The sequence below is a fragment of the Taudactylus pleione genome, unplaced genomic scaffold (assembly GCF_031769625.1).
Source record: "Taudactylus pleione unplaced genomic scaffold, aTauple2 ptg000531l, whole genome shotgun sequence".
NCBI classification, from domain to species: domain Eukaryota; kingdom Metazoa; phylum Chordata; class Amphibia; order Anura; family Myobatrachidae; genus Taudactylus; species Taudactylus pleione.
Genome location: NW_028284933.1, coordinates 3,482,349 through 3,506,092, shown reverse-complemented (window position 1 = coordinate 3,506,092; position 23,744 = coordinate 3,482,349).

The following is a 23,744-nucleotide window of genomic DNA, read 5'->3' as shown; positions in this document are numbered from 1 at the left end:
TCTATCGCCAGAACCTCACCGCTGTCTGCACCTCGCAGGGCTTGGTCTGTTAAGTGTTAGTGAACAGCTGGTTTACTACTGGCAGTATGGTAAAGCCAATTACAACAGTACCTACCTAATGCATCATACATAATGAAATATAAATCACCTACCTGCCTGTTACAGGTGCAGGTCCTTCAGTATTAGCAGCTGCCTCATCCCTTCATTGTTTTTCTACGAACCAAAACCAGGATTGGGACAATTCACCTTGCTGAGACTGTCCATCAAGGCAGAGATACCCCCATAACCCCCCTTGACCCCAGGATGTCACACTCATGTCTTGTAGATTGTAAGCTCTTTTGTTCAGGGTCATCTTTCCCTTCCGTTGATTGTCATTACATGTCATAGTTATACAGTATATAATGATCTTGTCACTTTACGGCACTACAGAATGGGCCTGTAAGCCACACGCAGCAGCGACTATTGGTGGTCGCCCAGCTGCAAGATTATGCAAATGCCGTTACAAGCACCTTCCCCAGTGTACATCCATTCATCCGAATGTGCAAGGACTGAGACGCCCGCGCATGCTACAATAACAATTGGCGCATCCTTGTAATTCACCCTTAGTTGCACCATCAAAAATTGCCTCAGTCCTATGTCCGCGGTAGTGGAAACGCAGCCGCTCGCATTGACACACCCACAAAACTCCCATATCGCGCCCACTGAATGGGCCATTCTGCATGCACCAGTAGCCACCGCCCAGTAACGCCATCTCGTTTCTGTCACATTCCATCTGAATCGATCGCAGCAGCGTCTTTGTGTGTAAACTCTGTGTGACGCATGCGCCATTGGGATTTTCAGCCATTTTTGCACATGCGCAGTTGCCAAAAAATTTCTCAAGTACGTGAATATCGGCGTTGCGTGCGACACAGAATCAGAGCCCATGTGTTAGCCATTAATAAACAAAAGAGGACAATGATTATTCTAATTCTAATAATATCTGACTAGTTCCTGATATGTTACATATAGGATGCAGTCAGGATACCGGCGGGCGCTATCACGTCCGACGATATCCCGACACTGACATCCCGACATGGGACTAAAGATAGGCATCAAAATCCCAATGCCTATCATTAGCCCCACTACAAAATGCATACCGAACGAAGGTAAGCCGGGGGTCTTAGCGTTTAGCCATGGGGGGTAGGATTAGGTTTAGGGACCCCCCTGGGGGGACTTAGGGTTAGGCACCCCCCGGGAGGGTTAGGTGTAGGGTGCGGGGAGGGGGGGGGTTAGGTTTAGGCACTAACAGGGGGAGGTTAGAGTTAGGCACCACTAAGGAGGGTTAGGGTAGGGAGAGGAGAGGGTTAGGGTACTTACCTGGTGCAGTCGGGATTTTGATCCGCCGGGCTGCCTCTGTTGGTATTTGATCAGGTGGCTAAACAGCCGCCGGCATTACTTACCGATTCCGTTACATATATACATATCCTTGCCATTTTAGGTGTAGCAGTCTAGTCCTCATATAGCAATTTTACAGAATGTATTTGGAAATGTTACTAGGTGCATTTTTGTTTCAAATGATGCCTTGTATATTAGTCATTGATTACCTGGTTCCCTACTTACAGATGGCTTTATTAGAACATTCATCGATTTGTACCTTTCATGTGCTCTTAAACCTGCACCAGGTGCAGTGCTGAATGAGAAATAAAGTCTGCTCCACCTGTAGTGTGTGTCATAAGGAATGAACAGATACAGCTGTGATCTAATCCGTATTTGTTGTCTTGTTTGCTGCAGCTGGACAGCGCCACCTCCCTGATCCAGGCTGCCAAAAACCTAATGAATGCCGTGGTGCTGACCGTGAAGGCATCTTACGTGGCTTCCACCAAGTACCAGAAGGTCTACGGCACAGCGGCCGTCAACTCCCCCGTCGTGTCCTGGAAGATGAAGGCTCCAGAAAAGAAGCCGCTAGTAAAACGAGAAAAACCAGAAGAATATCAGACCCGAGTAAGGAGAGGGTCACAAAAGAAGCACATCTCACCTGTCCAGGCTCTAAGTGAATTTAAAGCAATGGATTCATTCTAGAACTATAGGCTTTACTAACAGGAATTTTTATTTTCTTTTCTTTTTAAAGAAGTCATTTTGTATGCTTGCCTGCCGGCTTGTATGCGTCCGGCATGAACCGAACCTTAGCAGTGTCCGTTTGCATGCTACCCCAGATTTTATTGGAGTTAAAATGCAGCACATCGGCAACAAAGCAAGTGCATTGACTGCCATTAAATTATAACTTGTACTTTTTTTGCCCTGAACCCAAACCCCCCCCCAGAGGTCATAGATCCAGGCGAGTGTCCAGCCAGTGGAGAATTACAGCAAAAACTGGACAGGAGACATGACGTGCATGCAGGGACTGTTAGGTTGTCTGGTATGGTAGGTAAGCCACGAAAGTGAGATGGTAGACCATTCAGCTCCTAATTTTTTCGTTTAGTGCAAACTATACCTAGCAAATATGCCTAACCGTGTGGCCCAAACGATGAATTTTTGAGATCTTTGTGATTAGTACGTGGCTTTTTTTTTTTTTTTTTTTTTTTAAGTCTACTAATAACGTAACCGAAGGCTTATCACCTATTGTGTATTCTGTTCTCTATGTTACAAAGTGTTACTGATTAGTCCCCAGAAGTAATTACAGCTAGCTAAGTCTGTGTGTTGGAGTGTGATGCCCATTGAGATGACTGAAACGGCATTCTCTTTCTTTTATTAGTTAATAATTTGGACATTAAAGTGGACCAGCCACCTACCCAGTGTGGAGACAGCCATGTAGTGCAGTGAACTACTGTTAGCCTGTATTCTCATAAATGTTAAGATCACAAAATGGCTGCCTTCCTTGTTTAGGTGTGGGCGTCCATTTTAACTTGTTGGTTTTGAATACATAACAGTGTTGCAGCTTAAAAAGCAAAAAATGTAGATGACCAGTAGCTTGGAATAGAGGTATCGATCATGGCTTTGTACCAAGTAACTTAATAAAGTCATTAACTCCCTCTAATATTGGATTTATGTTTTTATTGTTCTTTGAGATGTTTAATGCATCAGGAACTTATTTCTCCAGGTTGGTTTTCACATGCAGGTTTTCCTTACTATAGTTGTGATACATTATGGGGTTCATCCAGCACTTTGAATGTATAATTGATGCTACAGTCTTCTTGCACCAGTTGACAAGAGCTTTACTCATTTTCTCTGTGCTGCTGTTAACATTAAATTATAAGATATGCTCTATTTAGTGTAGCCCTACCCACTTCAACCTGGTCTCCACATGGAAAAACTTGGGTGTGACATATTAGGTAGTATTTTTAATATTCTAATCATTTTATTGGCTATAGTTTGTGTTATCCCAAACTACAAACCCTAGTAAAACATATGTACATAACAAAGTAGCACTATGTGTATAAACGTGCTGTACTGTAACTCCTACCAACCAATCAAATTCAGTATGTTTTTGTAGTGATGTTTTGAAATTAAAAGCAACTGCCTGATTGGTTGCTATGGATTACAGCACTCTTACGAACATTTTACTATTTTTTACCCACTATATATACACTATAGAATAGTCTTTGAGAGCTTTGAAGAATGATTTCTCCCACCTGATTGGGTTACTGTTGAACGTGAATTGTTTTGAATTGTTTTGTCAATCTAGAGCCCTAATGTTGCCTCCCGTAGTGGACTTCATTATGAAAATTAAATATGGTTAAAACATTATTAAACATTGTAAAGCATAAAAAAAAAACGTGCTGTATGTTAATATAACATATACTGTACAGTTGTGATCATCTAAATCATAAAAGGAAACTGTACTGCCATTGATTTTAGGTTCTAAAATAAGATAAAGGAAACTGGTGGATTTTTTTTCAGTATTTTGGGCAAATTTCAGTCCAGATTCATCCCAAAATTTGCTAAATAATTAATCATTTTAGAACCAGGCCAGTCACAGTGCATGTAAAGCAGCCAATTAGCTAGGGTCCCAAGTCTATTGCATTATTATACAATAATAATAGCATTCTAAAATGATCCTACTATTAGAAAGCAGTGTGCTCTTGTGCATACATGCTGGACACCAGGACCCAGAGTCTGCAAGGACGTCCAACCTCCAACCTGATGTGCTACCGCACATTTGACTGCAGCCATCTTTATTGTGTAGAATGACATGGCAGGAGACTACTTAGCTTCTATGAAAGACCTGGTTAATACCTGTATATATAAGCTGTTCCAGCATCTCTGCACTGCTACCCGTTTGCAGCATACATGCACTGGATAGTGAGGTGTATAGAACCTGCTCCACTCAACCTCCGCGGGGGAATATTGGCTTTAGGCAGCATAGCGGGGTTAGGCTTAGGTTTTGGGGGTGAGGTTAGGGTTAGGCACCTTTAGGGGGGGAAAGGGTTAGGCACCACTGGGGGGGTTAGGGTTAGGCACTAAGAGGGGAGGTGTCACAGTGCGCTGGGCTCCGGGGTGCACTTACCCGGTTCTGGCGACAGTGGACCGTCAGGCAGCGGACAAGGAGTTCAGGGCGCCCACTGCCGATGCTTCCGGCTCCCTCCAGTGGCTGTGACAGGTGGCCGTGGCTCTCCTAGGAGTGCGGGCGCCGTCCTGTTATAGATTTAAAGGGGCAAGCTAATCGCATTTGGTGCGGGATTTCAAGTCCTCCCTATTAGAGGGAGTCCCTGGTAGCACACAGGTGCCAGAGTATAGGCTCCATACCATACTCCAGCGTTCCTGTCATTACTGTTATCCTGATTTTGACCTTGGCTTGCTTGTGACTCCAATATCGTCTGACCCTTCTGTACTGCATCTGATATCTGGTTCTGACCTCGGCTACTCCCTGTGACCCGCATACGTCTGCTCCTTGGTACTGTGTCGTCTGTTGGTATTGACTCGGCCTGTTGACTACATTTATTCTCCTGCACTTCATCCAATGTTCACCAGCACCTGTATAAGGAAACCTAACCTGAGGGCCGTGACCTCTGTGTCGGACGCAGCCAAGTCCATACCATCTTGCGAGAGTCCCTGGTGAATACCGCTGGCACATTAGACTCCGTGCCTCAGGCTTAGGTCTAGCCAATTCCCTAATATGGGCCGCATCCGCAATCCATTTTTAGAGTTGTGACAGAATACTCTGGCCCAAAACATGGATGCTGCTGGTAATCCGTCATCACGAGACCTGCTCGAGAACTTACTTGCTAGAGTCGAGAAGCAAGAACAAGATCAGGCTCAGATTATGCAGTGTTTGCAGACACTAATGCAGCAAGTCGGTGTTGCTCAAGCACCTCCGGTACAACTAGGTCCATCTACTACAATGACTGCACCAGCCATAGGGGCTTCCGCACCAATACGGATTCCGTATCCAACAAAGTATGATAGGGACCCTACAGACTGTCGTGGATTCCTGAAACAGTGCTCGATTCAGTTTGAAATCCAGGCAGCAAGTTTCCCTTCAGACAGGACAAAAGTGGCTTATATGATCTCACTGTTGTCAGGTCAAGCATTGGCTTGGGCCTCTCCATTGTGGGAAAGGAATGATCCGCTTGTCAACAACAGTGTCAAGTTTCTGAGAGCCTTTCGGAAGGTCTTCGATGAGCCTAGGGGAGTATCCTCCACAGGGTCGGCCATCTTGCAGCTGAAGCAGGGAAACCAATCTGCGGGACAGTATGCTGTGCAGTTTCGAACCCTTGCTTCAGAGTTGGAGTGGAACAATGAAGCCTTGGTTGCCGCATTTATGCAGGGACTGTCGGATCAAATTAAAGATGTCCTTGCATCTAGGGAGTTGCCAAATTCCTTGGACGACTTGATCTCCTTGTGTATCCGAGTAGACCTTCGCAACAGAGAGAGAGCACGAGAAAGGGAACAGTCTCGTCACTTCACTTTTAAGCTGGCTCCACGATTCACGGCACCTACTGAGTCTCCAGAAGAACCCATGCAGATGGAAATCTCGCCTCCCTGCCGCAGAAGGAGAAAGGAGGTTGAAAAATAAGCTTTGTTTGTACTGTGGTGAATCAGGTCATCTTCTCTCTGGCTGTCCAAAGCGTCTGGGAAACGAGAAGGCCTAAATGTTCGAGGGGTGGTCAGTTTAGGTGCGTTGAAATACATCCCAAAAAACAAAGTTACAGTACTTCTCAGTTTTCCATCGACGTAACCCTGACCGTGGGAAACTCCTTTGAAGTAGTTAAGACCTTCTCAGATTTGGGTGCCAATGGCAATTTCATCACGGCTGAAAAGGTCCAAGAGTTGGGTATTGGTAATATGCCTCTGGAAAAACCCCTTTGTATCATCGGAGTGGATGGGAATAAACTTCCTATGGCTACCATTCACTCACAGACGACAGAAGTCACCATGCAAATAGGGGCTCTTCATCGAGAGTTGATAACATTCTACATTCTTCCGTCAGCCGAGAGCCCGGTCATTCTAGGTCTCCCCTGGCTCTGCAAGCATGCTCCCGTTCTAGATTGGAATGAACCTCAAATCCTGTCGTGGGGTTCTCAATGCCGTGGGTTCTGTTTATCATCGGTTAAGCCTCACCGTGCCATTCAAAGCTCAGTCGTCTCTCCAGAAGACCAACTTGCAGTTCCTTATCAATCATTTAGAGACGTGTTCAGTAAAAAAGCAGCAGAGACGCTACCTTCTCACTGAGAGTGGGATTGTGCTATAGACTTACTGCCTGGGAAGGTACCGCCCCGTGGAAGAATTGTTCCCCTTTTGCTTCCCGAATCCCAGGTTGTAACTGACTATGTTAAGGAAAGGATTTATCAGGGAGTCTAAATCACCCGCTGGAGCTGGTTTGTTCTTTGTCAAGAAGAAAGACGGAGGTTTGAGGCCATGCTTTGACTACCGGGGCCTGAATGCAATCACCATTAAGGACTGGTAACACTTACCACTGATTTCTGGACTTTTTGATCGAATAAAAGGGGCAAAGATTTTTACCAAACTGGATCTCCGTGGGGCCTACAACCTAATCAGAATCTGGTCTGGGGACGAATGGAAGACGGCTTTTAATACTCGTGATGGCCACTATGAGTACTTAGTCATGCCCTTTGGACTAAGCAATGCCCCAGCTGTTTTCCAAAAGTACATGAACCACATCTTCTGGGATCTGTTATACAAGTACATGGTGGTATATCTGGATGATATCTTGATATTTTCAGAGGATATTGCAAGTCACCGTCAACACGTGTGTGAGGTGCTGTCATGACTCCAGGTTCATTAGCTTTTTTGCAAGCTTGAGAAATGCTCCTTCCAGCAAAAGGAACTAACTTTTTTGGGATACATAATTCCGGTTCCTTTCTTAGAATGGATCCAGAAAAGCTCGCCGCCATTGTAAACTGGCCTCGTCCAGTCGGATTGAAAGCTATACAACGATTCCAGGGGTTTTGCAATTTCTACCGCCAGCTCATCAGGAACTATTTATCCATCGCAGCCCCCATCACTGCTCTTACCAAAACGGGTCAAGACACTCATGTATTGTTATCTGAGGCAGAGGAAGCATTCACCCAATTGAAACAGTGTTTCCTTTCAGCACCTATTCTGAGGCAACCTAATTGTAATTTACTTTTTTTCTTGGAGGTGGACGCTTCCACGGTTGGAGTGGGGCAGTGCTGTTGCAGAAGGATAAGGAAAACAAGTGGTACTCCTGTGGGTTCTTCTCACGAAAGTTCTCTGCGCCAGAAAGGAACTATGCGGTTGGAGACAAGGACCTGCTGGCCATCAAGTTGGCTTTTCAGGAATGGCAATACTTGTTGGAGGGAGCTACATTTCCGTATATTCAGTATATACCGATCATAAGAACTTGACGTGTCTCAAGACGGCCCATTGTTTAAATTACCGCCAGTCTAGGTGGTCGTTATTTTTTTCGGTTTAATCTTGTGATAACCTATCGGCCGGGTAATAAGAATGTGAATGCCGATGCACTATCTCGAGCATTCAGTTCTGATGAGATGGAGGAATTAAAGGAGGACAAGGCCATTCTAAATCCTGCTTGCTTCATGGCTGTTACCAACAAGGTCAGGATTCCACCAGGGAAGACATTTGTAGCACCTGAATCCCGATCCAAGTAGCTGCAATGGGCACATTCTTCACGTTTTAGTGGGCATGCAGGAGTCATAAAACTTTGGAATTAATTCTTAAGGATTTTGTGGCAGCCTGTCAAATTTGTGCTCAGCACAAGATTTCTCCGCACTCTCCATCTGGTCCTCTGTTGCCACTACCAGTGCCTGATTGTCCTTGGACTTACATTTCCATGGACTTCGTGACGGATCTACCTTCATGCCAAGGGATCAATACTATCCTGGTGGTGGAGGACAGATTCTCCAAGGCTGCTCACTTTGTTCCATTAAAAGGGCTACCCTCAGCACCTAAGTTAGCAGAAGTATTTATTGAGGAAATCTTTAGATTGCACAGGTTTCCTAAAGATATTGGACCTCATTCAGACCCGGTCGTGAGCACTGCAACCTGGGTCGATGTTTTGGTCCTGCGCACACCTGCGAAACTCTCTCGCTCCAGAGCTCTCTACAAAAGCGCCGGCTGTCGATGTTGATCGACAGCTCGGCCCGTTTTGTAGGCGGGGCGGGGGGGTGGCTACACAAACGGAGGCATTACTAATGGAATGCTTGCCGTTTTGTGGGCGGCCGCATTGACATCAGCAGTGATGTCAGTGGGGAGCTTCCTGCTCGATCAGAGCAGGAAGCTCCCTGGGGCTTGTGGTTGCCGAGACCCAAACTTAGGGTCTCATCGCAAGCCTCGATGGTTGCGATGGTCTTGACCATCACGACTATCACCCTGGTCGGTCGCTAAGATGTGGGTGGTAACCCACAGCTTAGCTAGCGACCAGGAGGCCGCACTAAAAAAAAGAAGCGTCCGCCCTCATTCAGAGAGAGCGATCGCTTCTTGCGACCACCTCTGAATGAGGGCCATTGATTCTGACCGAGGGGTACAATTTACCTCTAGATTCTGGAGAACTCTATGTAGGTGCTTTGGCATCTGGTTAAACTTCTCTTCGGCCTACCATCCACAGAGCAATGGCCAGACGGAGCGAATAAACCAAGAATTAGAGAAGTTTATTCGAATGTATGTTTCTGCCAATCAAGATGACTGGGTTTCTCTGCTGCCTTGGGCTGAGTTTGCCCACATAAATTTGTATCATGAAGCGTCAGGACATTCCCCATTTTTTACTCAGTATGGTCTGCATCCACTATTACTTGAGTTACCAGGCCTGCAGTCAGTACCACTTCCAGCTGTGTGTGGTACAGTGAATCGGTTTTGTAATATCTGGAAGGTAGTAAAAAAGAATTTGTGCAAAGCCTCTTCAAGGTACTGTATAAACTTTTTGCAGACAGGAAATGGAGGCGGGGTCCGTTGTTAAATCCTGGTGATAATGTCTGGCTGTCAACCAAGCATCTGAGATTAAAAGTTCCCACTATGAAGTTTGCTCCCAGGTACATGGGCCCTTTCCAGATTCTTCAGGTGATTAATCCAGTGGCATTTTGTTTAAAATGACCTGGTACACATAGGATACCTAATGTATTTCATGTATCCCTTCTAAAACCCCTGGTGCTTAATCATTTCTCAGTACCTCGCAGTCCCCCTTTCAATTTTAGTGGACCATCAGGAGGAGTATGAGGTAAAACAGATCTTAGACTCCAGACTATCGAGGGGATCTGTTCGGTTTTTGGTTGATTGGAAGGGGTATGGCCCTGAGGAACGTTGTTGGGTCAAGGCTTCAGACATTCATGCACCTCAATTACTTCACAAATTCCATCAGAAGTTTCCTGATAAGCCATTTGTGGGGTTTTCGAGGGCGGGGGTAATGTCACAGTGCGCCGGACCCTGAAGTGCACTTACCGGGTCCGGCGACACTGGACTGTCAGGCAGCGGGTGAGGAGTTCAGGGCGCCAGCTGCCGATGCTTCCGGCTCCCTCCAGCGGCTGTGACAGGCGGCCGCGGCTCTCCTAGGAGTGCGCGCACCGTCCTGTTCTAGATTTGAAGGGCCAGGCGCACCAAACGCTAATCGCGTTTGGCCCGGGATTTCAAGTCCTCCCTATAAGAGGGAGTCTCTGGCAGCACACAAATGCATAGCGGGGTTAGGTTTTGGGGGTGAGGTTAGGGTTAGGCACCTTTAGGGGGGAAAGGGTTAGGCACCACTGGGGGGGTTAGGGTTAGGCACTAAGAGGGGAGGTGTCACAGTGCGCCGGACTCCGGTGACAGTGGACTGTCAGGCAGCGGACAAGGAGTTCAGGGCGCCCGCTGCCGATGCTTCTGGCTCCCTCCAGCGGCTGTGACAGGTGGCCGTGGCTCTCCTAGGAGCGTGGGCGCTGTCCTGTTATAGATTTAAAGGAGCAGGCTAATCGCGTTTGGTGCGGGATTTCAAGTCCTCCCTATAAGAGGGAGTCTCTGGCAGCACACAGGTGCCAGAGTATAGGCCCCATACCATACTCCAGTGTTCCTGTCGTTACTGTTATCCTGATCTTGACCTTGGCTTGCTTGTGACTCTGATATCATCTGACCTTTCTGTACTGCATCCGATATCTGGTTCTGACCTTGGCTACTCCCTGTGACCCGCATACATCTGCTCCCTGGTACTGTGTTGTCTGTTGGTATTGACCCGGTCTGTTGACTACGTTTATTCTCCTGCACTTCATCCAGTGCTCACCAGCACCTGTATAGGGGAACCCAACCTGAGGGCCGCGACCTGTGTGTCGGACGCAGCCAAGTCCATACCTTCTTGCGAGGGTCCCTGGTGAATACCGCCGCCACATTAGACTCCGCACCTCAGGCTTAGGTCTAGCCAATTCCCTAATACGGGCCGCATCCGCAATCCGAGACTTATGACAGGAGGGCTAGTTTTAGGCACGAAGGAGGAAGACTTAGGTTTAGGCCCTAATGGGGAATGTTAGGGTGGGGAGGGTTAGGGTTACGCTACAAGAAGGGAGGGTTAGGGAGAGAAGGGAGGAGGGTCGGTATACTTACCCGACCCCTGTCGGGATACCAACCATCGGGATGCCGCTGTCAGTATTTGGACAGAAGGAATCCCGACAGCCGGCATTACAGGTACATACCGATTCCATTTCCAACTTTTACTGGATTGATTTGCTATACCCATAGAGATGTAAATACAAACAGTAGGTAAAATATTGTCATCTCTGGCAGGCCATAAAATAAAAAATCAGAAACACTCAACTTGTCACTCTCATGAGTCAGTCTGTCTGTCTCCTCTTACATACAGAGCAGTAAGACCATTGTAACTGCAAAGCCGCAAAGTCAAGTTCATTGTATTGAGTGCCGGTTGCTTTATCATTGTCGCTGTGGCATTGGGGCAAATGCCACACTCACCATGTTTTGTTTATTTACATAACCTAATTGTACACAATTTCTTGTGCGTCAGATTAATATTGCCGATGGGAGTCAATAACTGATAGTGATCTGGGAAGCATTCAACATGACGTGTGTAAGAATGGTCAAGAAAATAGACGTCCATTTACGCATAACCTTGTTGGATCCGCAGTACGGCACGGTGTGTTCACATCCACCTCATGGTAATAAAAATACTAATGGCATCCCCCAAACTGTGACAGTCAAAGCAAAAGTTTTTGAAAACTGATGCAAACAAATCTGTAAAAATGGGAACAATGCAGAATAGTTTTTGTTTTTTTTTATAAAAATTTTGGAAAACAGGACGTAGAGTCACTTATTAGTGTAATATGGACCGTGATGGCGAAAACATAAATGACCATGCAATACTTCCGCCTCAGTCTTTTTGCCCTCAAAGGCCGGCACGCTAATCTTCACCAGTAGCCAAAAATTATCCAAATTTTCAGCTGAAATTCTGTCCTGGTCACGGTCTGGTGTATTTTGTGGTCATGTATTCAAAGCTCAAGGTGGATTGGAAAAGCACAGTCTGCTATTCCACCCAAAATGTGGGAAACTGACATTCATAAAAATGAGTCATGAGTGGGTAACCCACACATTTACTAACTCCACCCCCACCCACCCGCATCCAGGATTAACAAGTGAAATATGTACATAGTATATTTTTGCAACAATATCTCAAGAAGATTCACTGTGCAATAAATTGGTGTGTGGGGCTCCTGAATTTTGTTCCCTACACCAATAGGGCAGCGCAGTGCCTTACAAATGATTAGAACAAGAAAACAATGACTTACAGTACAAAACAATGAAGGACAAGGACATGGTTTATAAACATTGATGCATCCGTGATCATAACACTCAAATAAGCAGCAGGATGGCAGCAACCAAGAGTTAGGTGTCCTTGTAGGGAGTATGTGATAGTATAAGTAAGGGAATAGAGAAGCACGTGAGGGGAGAGGGCCCTGCTTACATTCTCCTCCACCACGCATTTTACAGTCTCAGAAGGAGCGGCAAGTGTGTCCACCTCAAGTAACAACACGTACGGTGCTTGTAGGCTGGTGTAACTGTAGAAAATTGTACAATTGAATTCTTTTTTTTCCCCGTCTTATTCAAATATTTGGTTCTTTCATTGTGAGATTTTAACACAAGTTACCAAATAAGGACATCCTTTTTTTTTTTTTTTAGACAGGGTCCAGGACTAAGGGCTCTATTTATTAACATTATTTTGACTAAAATAAAGTGAAAAAGGGTGTTTTCACACCCTTTTCACATTATTTTAGTATCACCTATAGTTATTACAGGGCAATTGGAATAGAATTCGTAAAATTCTACTCGAAGCCCTAATTATCACTTATTTTTAGTAAGCAGATCACATTTCCCATAATTGTAATGGGAAATGTGATCTGACCAAAGTTACTAAAAATAAATTGTAAAAAAATACCGGGGAAAGCCCTGTGATAATAACGCCACCTGGAGGTGGAGTTATCCAGGGTCTCCCCCAGTTACCGGCCTCCTGCCCTGCTCTAAAAGGCAGAGCAGAGCCCGCAGCCGGCACCAGTGATCAGCTGTGTGGTCTAAACAGACCGCAAGCTGATACACTGCTAAACAGACCGCAAGCTGATCTCTGCTAAACAGACCGCAAGCTGATACACTGCTAAACAGACCGCAAGCTGATCTCTGCTAAAAAAAAAAAAGTAAAAAAAAAAATTCACTTACCTGACTCCAGGGACCAGTGATCGGAGCTACGGTGATGTTCTCCCTCTGGTCAGCTGGTCTCCCATGGTGCACTGCGGCTCGGTCATCAGGTGATCGGGTCCCAGTGCAGTATGGGATATCAGCTGACCAGGGCATGGAAGACATCACAGGAGCACGGATGACTGCAGGTAAGTGCTATTAAGGGAGGGGGGTCCGCGATCATGGGGGTGGGGCTTAACAACAGGGGCGGGGCTTAGCGCCAAGGGGGTAGCAGCGGCGGCCGGTCAGTGCATGTTTTTGCGAAAATACCATGATAAGGCTCCGAAGGGGATTAGCAGGGACAGAGCTTTATTGCAAGTAAAGAGCTTTATTGTAGTAAATCCCTGTGATATTGCCTGAATTCGCAATGCAAATTCAGTCGATAATATCACACTACAATCTGCATTCAATATGCAGATTGTAGTAAATAGAGCCCTAAGACAGGTCATTTAGTTTAGTAGACCCATGAACTATATGGAGATGGACGTTTTCCCGATGAGTGTATATTAAAACACATACAGTATAAACAAGTTCCTGGAATAGAGACATAATTTTTTTATTTAAAATATTTTTGTTTCAAGACTGTGGGTCCATTGATAACTGTATAAGATGTAGGGGTGTGCACCGGCCACTTTTCGTGTTTTGTGTTTTGGTTTTGGATCTGGATCTTTCTTCGTGTTTTGGATCTGGATTGGTTTTGCGAAAACCACCCTTCCGTGTTTTGGGTTCTGGGTTTTGTGTTTTGGATCTGTATTTTTTTGAAAAAAAGCATAAAAACAGCTAAAATCACAGAATTTGTGGGTTTTTCTGCTCCTATGCTATTATTAACCTCAATAACCTTAATTTCCACTCATTTCCAGTCTATTCTGAACACCTCACAATAGTATTTTTATGTCCAAAAGGTTGCACCGAGGTAGCTGGATGACTATGCTAAGCGACACGAGTGGGCGGCACAAACACGTGACCCATCTAGGCGTGATACTGCAGTGGCAGACAGGATGGCAGTTTGAAAAACTAGGCCCCAAACTGTACATAGTGCAAAGAAAAAAAAGAGGTGCAAGATGGAATTGTCCTTGGGCCCTCCCACCCACCCTTATGTTGTATAAACAGGACATGCACACTTTAACAAACCAATCATTTCAGCGCCAGGGTCTGCCACACAACTGTGGCTGAAATGATTGGTTCGTTTGGGCCCCCACAAAACAAGCTGGCAATTAATGTGTCCCTGCACAAACTGGCCCTACGGAGGCAAGATGTCATCCTCATCCTCCTCATCCACCGATTCCTCACCCTCTTCAGTGTGTACATCCTCATCCTCACAAAGTATTAACTCGTCCCCACTTGAATCCACCACCACAGGTCCCTCTGTACGTTCTGGAGGCTGGTCTCCCTGGAAGAGCTGATAATTCATTTTGATGAACATAATCTTCTCCACATTCTGTGGAAGCAACCTCCTACGCCTTTCGCTGACAAGGTTCCCGGCTGCACTAAACACTCTTTCGGAGTACACACTGGAGGGGGGGCAACTCAGGTAAAATAGAGCCAGTTTGTACAGGGGCCTCCAAATTGCCTCTTTTTCCTGCCAGTACAGGTATGGACTGTCTGACATGCCTACTTGGATGCTGTCACCGATGTAATCCTCCACCATTCTGTCAATGGTGACAGTATCATATGCAGTGACAGTAGACATGTCAGAAATTGTTGCCAGGTCCTTCAGTCCGGACCAGATGTCCAAACTTGGTCCTGCCTGCCCTGCATCACTGCCAGCGGGTTGCTTAGGATACCTAAGTTTTTTCCTGGCAGCCCCAGTTGCGGGAGAAAATGAAGAAGGAGCCGTTGACGTGTCACGTTCCGCTTCAGCTGACAGTGTGTTCACCAGCATGTCTTTGCACCTCTGCAGGCTTGTGTCGGCCGGAAAGAGAGACACCACATAGGCTTTAAACCTAGGATCGAGCACGGTGGCCAAAATGTAGTGGACTGATTTCAACAGATTGACCACCCTGGAATCCTGGCAAAGCGAATGAAGGGCTTCATCCACAAGTCCCACATGCCGAGCGGAATCGCTCCGTCTTAGCACCTCCTTCACTTTCTCCAGCTGCTTCTGCAAAAGCCTGATGAGGGGAATGACCTGACTCAAGCTGGCAGTGTCTGAACTGACTTCACGTGTGGCAAGTTCGAAGGGCTGGAGAACCTTGCACAACACGGAAATCATTCTCCACTGTGCTTGAGTCAGGTGCATACCCCCTCCTTTGCCTATGTCATAGGTGGATGTATAGGCTTGTATGGCCTTTTGCTGCTCCTCCATCCTCTGAAGCATATAGAGGGTTGAGTTCCACCGCGTCACAACCTCTTGCTTCAGGTGATGGCGGGGCAGGTTCAAGAGTGTTTGCTGGCGCTCCAGTCTTCGGCACGCAGTCGCTGAATGGCGAAAGTGGCCAGAAATTTTTCGGGCCACCCAAAGCGTCCCCTGCACGCCCCTGTCGCTTTTCAGAAAATTCTGCACCACCAAGTTTATTGTGTGAGCAAAACATGGGACGTGCTCGAATTTGCCCAGATGTAATGCCCGCACAATATTGGTGGCGTTGTCAGATATCACAAATCCCCAGGAGAGTCTAAGTGGGGTAAGCCACTGGGCGATGATTTCCCTCAGTTTCTCTAAGAGGTTGTCGACGGTGTGCCTCTTACTGAAACCGGTGATACACAGCGTAGCCTGCCTTGTAACGAGCTGGCGTTTCTGAGATGCTGCTACTGGTGACACTGCTGCTGTTGCTGCGTAAGGTGATACATCTACCCAATGGGCTGTCACAGTCATATAGTCCTTAGTCTGCCCTGTTCCACTTGTCCACATGTCCATGGTTAAGTGGACATTGTGTACAACGGCATTTTTCTGGACACTAAGGACACTTTTTCTGACGTTTCTGTACAGTCTCGGTATCGCCTGCCTAGTGAAGTGGAATCTAGACGGGATTTGGAACCGGGGACACACTACCTCCATCAATTGTCTAAATCCCACTGCACTAATGGCGGATACCGGACGCACGTCTAACACCAACATAGCAGTCAAGGCCTCAGTTATACGTTTTGCTTCAGGATGACTGCTGTCGTACTTCATCCTCCTCGCTAAGGACTGTTGGAGGGTCAATTGTTTAGTAAAAGTAGTGGTGTTCCTACTTCCTCTCTGGGATGATGAACGACTCCCAGCAGCAGCAACAGCAGCAGCGGCAGCAGTAGGCGTAGCAATGCAGGATCCTCCGGAGGAATCCCGGATAGGAGAGTCAGTCATGCCAGTGACATGGCCTGCAGGACTACTTCCGATCCTGACTAAGGAGGAAATTGACGAGGAGGGAGTTGACGGTGTGGTTTGCAGGCGCTTGAATACAACAGGACAACGGGATTTAGGTGTCCCTGGACTGCTTACGGTCTTAGCCAAAGTTTCTGAACTTGACAGTAACTTTTTATGAACGCGCTGCAGGTGCCGTATAAGGGAGGATGTTCCTAGGTGGTTGACGTCCCTACCCCTACTTATTTCACCTTTACATATGGTACATATGGCAAGACAGTTGTTGTCCGGATTTGGATAGAAATATTGCCAGACCAAAGAGGTGGAATGTTTGTCTTCTGCCCAGGCATGACCGTGATGGGCTTTTTCATCCCACGGACAACAACTGTCTCCCCCGGAGCCTGATTTAAACAAACCACATCACCATCAGAATCCTCCTCGCCAACTTCCTCCTCAGCGCCAGCTACACCAGTATCCTCATCCTGTTGTACTTCAACAGTGACATCTTCAATTTGCATATCAGCAAGTGGACTGTGGGTGCTCCTTTCAGCACTTGCAGGGGGCGTGCAAATGGTGGAAAGAGCCACCTCTTCCCGTCCAGTGCTGGGAAGGTCAGGCATCGCAACCACCACCACACTTGGACTCTCCTTGGGGATTTGTGATATCTTCTTAGAAAGCACAGTTCTTCGCTGTGCTTTTGCCAGCTTAACTCTTTTGATTTTTTTAGTGGGAGGAGGGCTTCCATCGTCATGTGAAGCTGAACCACTAGTCATGAACATACTAGGGATCGACCTTAGCCGTTCCTTGCCACTCCGTGTCGTAAATGGCATATTGGCAAGTTTACGTTTCTCTTCAGCTGATTTAAATGTTTTTTTCAAGGTCATTTTCCTGAACTTTGTCATTTGGGATTGTATGTGCCCTCTATTATGACATTGGGCATCGGCCTTGGCAGACGACGTTGATGGCATGTTATCGTCTATGTCATGACTAGTGGCAGCAGCTTCAGCACTAGGAGGAAGTGGTTCTTGATCTTTCTCTATTTTATTTTTATCGGAGAAAGTTTGGTCCTCCATTTATGTTATATCGATTTGATATATACGTGCGGCTAAACACAGAAAATATTTCTTTATTTTTGCTGGAGAGTAGTGCACTTTGTGGGTTACACCAGCCTTACAGAAATTAGCCAGCCGGCTCTTTACTTATGGGACACAGGCGCACGCTTGGCGCTGCTCCTTTGTTGATGCACGTGCGGTTACTGCGCACACAATTCACAAACACAGAAAATATTTTTTTTTTGGTTTGGACTGGAGTGTACTTTGGGGGTAACAGCACCCGTTAATGGTCAAGCCAGCCGGCTCTTTACTTATGGGACACAGGCGCACGCTTGGCGCTGCTCCTTTGTTGATGCACGTGCGGCTACTGCGCACACAATTCACAAACACAGAAAATAATTTTTTTTTTGGTTTGGACTGGAGTGTACTTTCGGGGGTTACAGCACCCTTTAATGGTCAAGCCAGCCGGCCCTTTACTTATGACACAGGCGCACGCTTGGCACTACTTTGTTGATGCACGTGCGGCTACTGCGCACACAATTCACAAACACAGAAAATAATTTTTTTTTTGGTTTGGACTGGAGTGTACTTTCGGGGGTTACAGCACCCTTAACGGTCAAGCCAGCCGGCCCTTTACTTATGACACAGGCGCACGCTTGGCACTACTTTGTTGATGCACGTGCGGCTACTGCGCACACAATTCACAAACACAGAAAATAATTTTTTTTTTGGTTTGGACTGGAGTGTACTTTGGGGGTTACAGCACCCTTTAACGGTCAAGCCAGCCGGCCCTTTACTTATGACACAGGCGCACGCTTGGCACTACTTTGTTGATGCACGTGCGGCTACTGCGCACACAATTCACAAACACAGAAAATATTTTTTTTTTTGGTTTGGACTGGAGTGTACTTTGGGGGTTATAGCACCCTTTAACGGTCAAGCCAGCCGGCCCTTTACTTATGACACAGGCGCACGCTTGGCACTACTTTGTTGATGCACGTGCGGCTACTGCGCACCCAATTCACAAACACAGAAAATAATTTTTTTTTTGGTTTGGACTGGAGTGTACTTTTGGGGGTTACAGCACCCTTTAACGGTCAAGCCAGCCGGCCCTTTACTTATGACACAGGCGCACGCTTGGCACTACTTTGTTGATGCACGTGCGGCTACTGCGCACACAATTCACAAACACAGAAAATAATTTTTTTTTTGGTTTGGACTGGAGTGTACTTTTGGGGGTTACATCACCCTTTAACGGTCAAGCCAGCCGGCCCTTTACTTATGACACAGGCGCACGCTTGGCACTACTTTGTTGATGCACGTGCGGCTACTGCGCACACAATTCACAAACACAGAAAATAATTTTTTTTTTGGTTTGGACTGGAGTGTACTTTGGGAGTTACAGCACCCTTTAACGGTCAAGCCAGCCGGCCCTTTACTTATGACACAGGCGCACGCTTGGCACTACTTTGTTGATGCACGTGCGGCTACTGCGCACACAATTCACAAACACAGAAAATAATTTTTTTTTTGGTTTGGACTGGAGTGTACTTTGGGAGTTACAGCACCCTTTAACGGTCAAGCCAGCCGGCCCTTTACTTATGACACCGTAACCCCCGAAAGTACACTCCAGTCCAAACCAAAAAAATATCTATTTTCTGTGTTTGTGAATTGTGTGTGCAGTAGCCGCACGTGCATCAACAAAGTAGTGCCAAGCGTGCGCCTGTGTCATAAGTAAAGGGCCAGCTGGCTTGACCGTTAAAGGGTGCTGTAACCCCCAAAGTACACTCCAGTCCAAACCAAAAAAATAATTATTTTCTGTGTTTGTGAATTGTGTGCGCAGTAACCGCACATGCATCAACAAAGTAGTGCCAAGCGTGCGCCTGTGTCATAAGTAAAGGGCCGGCTGGCTTGACCGTTAAAGGGTGCTGTAACCCCCAAAAGTACACTCCAGTCCAAACCAAAAAAAAAATTATTTTCTGTGTTTGTGAATTGTGTGCGCAGTAGCCGCACGTGCATCAACAAAGTAGTGCCAAGCGTGCGCCTGTGTCATAAGTAAAGGGCCGGCTGGCTTGACCGTTAAAGGGTGCTGTAACCCCCGAAAGTACACTCCAGTCCAAACCAAAAAAATATCTATTTTCTGTGTTTGTGAATTGTGTGCGCAGTAGCCGCACATGCATCAACAAAGTAGTGCCAAGCGTGCGCCTGTGTCATAAGTAAAGGGCCGGCTGGCTTGACCGTTAAAGGGTGCTGTAACCCCCAAAGTACACTCCAGTCCAAACCAAAAAAAAAATTATTTTCTGTGTTTGTGAATTGTGTGCGCAGTAGCCGCACGTGCATCAACAAAGTAGTGCCAAGCGTGCGCCTGTGTCATAAGTAAAGGGCCGGCTGGCTTGACCGTTAAAGGGTGCTGTAACCCCCAAAAGTACACTCCAGTCCAAACCAAAAAAATTTTTATTTTCTGTGTCTGTGAATTGTGTGCGCAGTAGCCGCACGTGCATCAACAAAGTAGTGCCAAGCGTGCGCCTGTGTCATAAGTAAAGGGCCGGCTGGCTTGACCGTTAAAGGGTGCTGTAACCCCCAAAGTACACTCCAGTCCAAACCAAAAAAAAAAATATTTTCTGTGTTTGTGAATTGTGTGCACAGTAGCCGCACGTGCATCAACAAAGTAGTGCCAAGCGTGCACCTGTGTCATAAGTAAAGGGCCGGCTGGCTTGACCGTTAAAGGGTGCTGTAACCCCCAAAGTACACTCCAGTCCAAACCAAAAAAAAAATTATTTTCTGTGTTTGTGAATTGTGTGCGCAGTAGCCGCACGTGCATCAACAAAGTAGTGCCAAGCGTGCGCCTGTGTCATAAGTAAAGGGCCGGCTGGCTTGACCGTTAAGGGAGCTGTAACCCCCGAAAGTACACTCCAGTCCAAACCAAAAAAAAAATTATTTTCTGTGTTTGTGAATTGTGTGCGCAGTAGCCGCACGTGCATCAACAAAGTAGTGCCAAGCGTGCGCCTGTGTCATAAGTAAAGGGCCGGCTGGCTTGACCGTTAAAGGGTGCTGTAACCCCCGAAAGTACACTCCAGTCCAAACCAAAAAAAAAATTATTTTCTGTGTTTGTGAATTGTGTGCGCAGTAGCCGCACGTGCATCAACAAAGGAGCAGCGCCAAGCGTGCGCCTGTGTCCCATAAGTAAAGAGCCGGCTGGCTTGACCATTAAAGGGTGCTGTTACCCCCAAAGTACACTCCAGTCCAAACCAAAAAAAAAAATATTTTCTGTGTTTGTGAATTGTGTGCGCAGTAGCCGCACGTGCATCAACAAAGGAGCAGCGCCAAGCGTGCGCCTGTGTCCCATAAGTAAAGAGCCGGCTGGCTCATTTCTGAAAGGCTGGTGTAACCCACAAAGTGCACTACTCTCCAGCAAAAATAAAGAAATATTTTCTGTGTTTAGCCGCACGTATATATCAAATCGATATAACATAAATGGAGGACCAAACTTTCTCCGATAAAAATAAAATAGAGAAAGATCAAGAACCACTTCCTCCTAGTGCTGAAGCTGCTGCCACTAGTCATGACATAGACGATAACATGCCATCAACGTCGTCTGCCAAGGCCGATGCCCAATGTCATAATAGAGGGCACATACAATCCCAAATGACAAAGTTCAGGAAAATGACCTTGAAAAAAACATTTAAATCAGCTGAAGAGAAACGTAAACTTGCCAATATGCCATTTACGACACGGAGTGGCAAGGATCGGCTAAGGTCGATCCCTAGTATGTTCATGACTAGTGGTTCAGCTTCACATGACGATGGAAGCCCTCCTCCCACTAAAAAAATCAAAAGAGTTAAGCTGGCAAAAGCACAGCGAAGAACTGTGCTTTCTAAGAAGATATCACAAATCCCCAAGGAGAGTCCAAGTGTGGTGGTGGTTGCGATGCCTGACCTTCCCAGCACTGGACGGGAAGAGGTGGCTCTTTCCACCATTTGCACGCCCCCTGCAAGTGCTGAAAGGAGCACCCACAGTCCACTTGCTGATATGCAAATTGAAGATGTCACTGTTGAAGTACAACAGGATGAGGATACTGGTGTAGCTGGCGCTGAGGAGGAAGTTGGCGAGGAGGATTCTGATGGTGATGTGGTTTGTTTAAATCAGGCTCCGGGGGAGACAGTTGTTGTCCGTGGGATGAAAAAGCCCATCACGGTCATGCCTGGGCAGAAGACCAAACATTCCACCTCTTTGGTCTGGCAATATTTCTATCCAAATCCGGACAACAACTGTCTTGCCATATGTACCATATGTAAAGGTGAAATAAGTAGGGGTAGGGACGTCAACCACCTAGGAACATCCTCCCTTATACGGCACCTGCAGCGCGTTCATAAAAAGTTACTGTCAAGTTCAGAAACTTTGGCTAAGACCGTAAGCAGTCCAGGGACACCTAAATCCTGTTGTCCTGTTGTATTCAAGCGCCTGCAAACCACACCGTCAACTCCCTCCTCATCAATTTCCTCCTTAGTCAGGATCGGAAGTAGTCCTGCAGGCCATGTCACTGGCATGACTGACTCTCCTATCCGGGATTCCTCCGGAGGATCCTGCATTGCTACGCCTACTGCTGCCGCTGCTGCTGTTGCTGCTGCTGGGAGTCGTTCATCATCCCAGAGAGGAAGTAGGAACACCACTACTTTTACTAAACAATTGACCCTCCAACAGTCCTTAGCGAGGAGGATGAAGTACGACAGCAGTCATCCTGAAGCAAAACGTATAACTGAGGCCTTGACTGCTATGTTGGTGTTAGACGTGCGTCCGGTATCCGCCATTAGTGCAGTGGGATTTAGACAATTGATGGAGGTAGTGTGTCCCCGGTTCCAAATCCCGTCTAGATTCCACTTCACTAGGCAGGCGATACCGAGACTGTACAGAAACGTCAGAAAAAGTGTCCTTAGTGTCCAGAAAAATGCCGTTGTACACAATGTCCACTTAACCATGGACATGTGGACAAGTGGAACAGGGCAGACTAAGGACTATATGACTGTGACAGCCCATTGGGTAGATGTATCACCTTACGCAGCAACAGCAGCAGTGTCACCAGTAGCAGCATCTCAGAAACGCCAGCTCGTTACAAGGCAGGCTACGCTGTGTATCACCGGTTTCAGTAAGAGGCACACCGCCGACAACCTCTTAGAGAAACTGAGGGAAATCATCGCCCAGTGGCTTACCCCACTTAGACTCTCCTGGGGATTTGTGATATCTGACAACGCCACCAATATTGTGCGGGCATTACATCTGGGCAAATTCGAGCACGTCCCATGTTTTGCTCACACAATAAACTTGGTGGTGCAGAATTTTCTGAAAAGCGACAGGGGCGTGCAGGGGACGCTTTGGGTGGCCCAAAAAATTTCTGGCCACTTTCGCCATTCAGCGACTGCATGCCGAAGACTGGAGCGCCAGCAAACACTCTTGAACCTGCCCCGCCATCACCTGAAGCAAGAGGTTGTGACGCGGTGGAACTCAACCCTCTATATGCTTCAGAGGATGGAGGAGCAGCAAAAGGCCATACAAGCCTATACATCCACCTATGACAGAGGCAAAGGAGGGGGTATGCACCTGACTCAAGCGCAGTGGAGAATGATTTCCGTGTTGTGCAAGGTTCTCCAGCCCTTCGAACTTGCCACACGTGAAGTCAGTTCAGACACTGCCAGCTTGAGTCAGGTCATTCCCCTCATCAGGCTTTTGCAGAAGCAGCTGGAGAAAGTGAAGGAGGTGCTAAGACGGAGCGATTCCGCTCGGCATGTGGGACTTGTGGATGAAGCCCTTCATTCGCTTTGCCAGGATTCCAGGGTGGTCAATCTGTTGAAATCAGTCCACTACATTTTGGCCACCGTGCTCGATCCTAGGTTTAAAGCCTATGTGGTGTCTCTCTTTCCGGCCGACACAAGCCTGCAGAGGTGCAAAGACATGCTGGTGAACACACTGTCAGCTGAAGCGGAACGTGACACGTCAACGGCTCCTTCTTCATTTTCTCCCGCAACTGGGGCTGCCAGGAAAAAACTTAGGTATCCTAAGCAACCCGCTGGCGGTGATGCAGGGCAGGCAGGACCAAGTTTGGACATCTGGTCCGGACTGAAGGACCTGGCAACAATTTCTGACATGTCTACTGTCACTGCATATGATACTGTCACCATTGACAGAATGGTGGAGGATTACATCGGTGACAGCATCCAAGTAGGCATGTCAGACAGTCCATACCTGTACTGGCAGGAAAAAGAGGCAATTTGGAGGCCCCTGTACAAACTGGCTCTATTTTACCTGAG